This window comes from Haplochromis burtoni, unplaced genomic scaffold (genome assembly GCF_018398535.1).
Source record: "Haplochromis burtoni strain Fernald_Lab_line unplaced genomic scaffold, NCSU_Asbu1 Contig_69, whole genome shotgun sequence".
In the NCBI taxonomy this organism is placed as follows: domain Eukaryota; kingdom Metazoa; phylum Chordata; class Actinopteri; order Cichliformes; family Cichlidae; genus Haplochromis; species Haplochromis burtoni.
Window position 1 is genome coordinate 384,221 of NW_024582430.1, and position 3,121 is coordinate 387,341.

Consider the following 3,121-nt stretch of genomic DNA (forward strand, 5'->3'; position numbering starts at 1 on the left):
ACGCTGATCATTTTATTAAAGATGAAAGACTTTAGACAGTTTTTCAACTCTCAGTAATGCCATAGTGATCGTTTGATATATGGACCTGCAGCGGAGTTTAGGCCCAGACACGGCTAGTGACGTCAGACTTAACGACCGGATAGCTCACAGAAAGCAAAACAGCAGCTAATAAAGGCTAACAATGGCTAACAGATGCTAACAGCACGAAAACAGCATCTAATAAACACTAAAAATAGCTAACAGATGCTAACAGTACCTCACAGGACAAAAACAGCAGCTAATAAAGGCTAACAATAGCTAACAGATGCTAACAGCACGAAAACAGCATCTAATAAAGGCTAAAAATAGCTAACTGATGCTAATAGTAGCTCACAGCAGCAAAAACAGTAGCGCTTAATGACACATGCACATACCCTCAACAGCTCACATCAGTATGGCAGTCAGAAATGCGCTTGTCTGTCTCATCAAATCCTATCGGACTCCTTTCACAAAGTTTTAAAGCCTCTTCCAGAGTAAGTAAAGCAGGACATTTACAGCTGAGGTAAGCAGCAGAGCCTTTGGCAGACAGGGAAAATCTCTGGGGCGGATCCGGCTCGTTATGGTGTGTAGCCTAAGTTTAATCTCTATTGGCTGACAGCCCCTCCAAATTATTCACTGAACAGGAGGGATAAGAAAACAAAACTCGGCACACTTCAACCAACTAACATGTAACAGAGAAATGTTTACACGCTGTAACTTTAAGACTGATGTGAGAACAGTGTTGAGACACATAAACACACAGTGAAACAAAGTTTGGAGACTCTGGAAGACCCTCAGGAACCCTGACGGTGTCACCTACACTGTGTTTGTACTTCTGCCAGTGCTGTATTGTATTGTACTGTATACAGTATACAGTAGTAGCACACAAAGAGTGCAACTGTGTCAAATGCATGAAAGATGACAGAGAAACATAGCGGTAAAAATCCCAGCACCCTCGGACCAGAAGCCATAAAGTTCCTTTAATGGGATACGTGGAGTCCCTTTGTGCTGCCGTGCGATGGCCTCACAGGTTTAAAGAGGCAGGCGTACAGTGACGTGACCAGCTTGGCTCAGGTTAGAAAGCACACACAAAAGGACCCAGTCGAGTGTGGACCGTGCTGCTGATTGTGACTTTACCGGGGGAGGCCTGGTTTGTATTACACATGTCCTTAAGACAATAAAGTCAACTCTTTGTCCTGCGCAGCGATATGATGGCCCGCGTCCCACTCGGCTCCTCGTTGGGTGATTGCCGTGAGCGTTCAGTGTGACTTTGTGTGTGTTTTCCTTTCCACTGTGTCTGACTTTGTAACTATATCTGTTCTTACCTTCCCAGGGAAATAAATAAAAGCTCTCCTGCTACTCCCACTACATAAAGGGGAGGCAGGGCTCACATAATCGTTTGAGACCGGGACAAACTGGGCCCATTGATATCTGTGTATTTATTACGCCTATGGCAATATAAGGCAGAGCAGAGTGAGATATCAGCTTACCTTGAGCGCTGCGAGACAGAGAGCGAGTTTAAGATAAAGGATATTTAATATCCAGTGCACACCGGCAGGGGCCTAAGCCTCTAATAGCACTTGGGGTTTCTGAGCAGGTAATGCCTTCATCTTTGTCTAAACACACTTTTATGGACTTTAACTGTAATGATATAAAGAGAGAGGGGGTCACAGATAAATGTAGCGTAATGGCTCAAAGCTGAAGATTAGCCATGTATCATGTCTGGGGGGATAATGCTTCAAGGCAGTTCTTCCAAAAGGTGTTATCTGCAGCCGAAGAAAGCCGAGAGAGAGGAAGACGCGCGCGCATGCACGCGCTCAGACACGTATATTAAATAATGACCTCCTTCTCCTCCTCCTCCCGTCTTCTTTCCTGCTTTTCTTTTAACAGCGCTTTGCATTTTGTCACATTGCGTTAGAATCAGTGGCGGGGACATTTGCACCGTAATGAAGCCAACCTACATCGCTGGTGACAAACATTACCGGGGTGATGCACCTCCTGTGTTCTAGGACACATTACCTTTGCTTATTTGGTGTCTAAATGATAATGAGAATTCGTGTGATAACCTATATCATTTACATCTGAACGTGAATCTTAAAAAAAGGAAAAGGTGTGCTGCCTTTATTCTGCAGATCAATCAGGTGGCCCGCACATCCATTAGGGAGGAGGAAGAATCCAACAACGGTTAACTGGGAGCGTGAGTGAGTGAGTGAGAGAGGGGAAACAATAGTGTTGTTGTCCTAATTATGCACCCAGGCGATGCATTATTTACCAAACCAGCATACATCGGCAGGCCTGGATATGAGTAAAATAATTTATGATATCTTCCTCTCCTGCCTTTTCTTCCTCTGTGTGTCCTCCACACTCCACCCCACCCCTCTTTAAATCAAACTTCAATAAAATCTGCCACCTCTTTTCATTTCGCATGACGCCACCCTGAAAGCCATCCAGGACAGCCGGGATCTGTTTTTCAAAAAATAAAAAAGTCTTCCCGTAGCGCAGGGTCAAAACAACAAAACAGCAGCGGGGAAAAGGCGGAGGCTCATATCGCTCCATAACTCACCCCGGGCCTCTGCCGCAGCCTTAAAGACAGCGGCGCACTGGAGGATTCAAGGTTTGATTCTCAGCGTTTGTATGTGTGGCCCGGCAGCCAACACACATGCATCTTCTTCCAGTATGCATGTGCCACCTCTGGCTAATGACAGATGCAATAAAACATTTGTAAAGGATGGAACCATCCATCATGTGGTGTGGAGCGCAGGAACGAGACTAAAAGCACAGAGAAGAGTCCCCGGCTCAGGGCAGGGAGCGACCGAGGGGGGATAACTAAATTTATATCATATTACACACTGAAATGTGACCTCGTAACGACATCAGTGAAATTCAATCAAGTCCTTGACTCAGTATTACTTAAGGTAAACCAGTGTCCTTCCTGATGCGAAATGAGAAAATTTAATCTGGTCTTGTTGTTTTTTTACTACTGATTCGAGTTTGGATGCAGTTTGTGTGATGGAAGCCAAACGTGCAAAAGGATTTTAACAGAGTAAACACAGAGGATTTGCTGCTCAGCAGCACTATTTACTGGGAGAAGCAGCAGTGATGA

The 3,121-nt window shown here is 45.0% G+C and overlaps 1 protein-coding gene across 1 annotated transcript in view; it reads right to left on the reverse strand.

Annotated features, from left to right (window-relative positions):
- znf536 (zinc finger protein 536) overlaps window positions 1-709 on the reverse strand; it is a gene marked incomplete in the record, with an annotated part of 228,150 nt that extends 227,441 nt beyond the window's left edge. The window contains 1 exon segment of the mRNA XM_042221534.1: window positions 414-709.
- Between the last annotated feature and the right edge of the window lie 2,412 nt (window positions 710-3,121).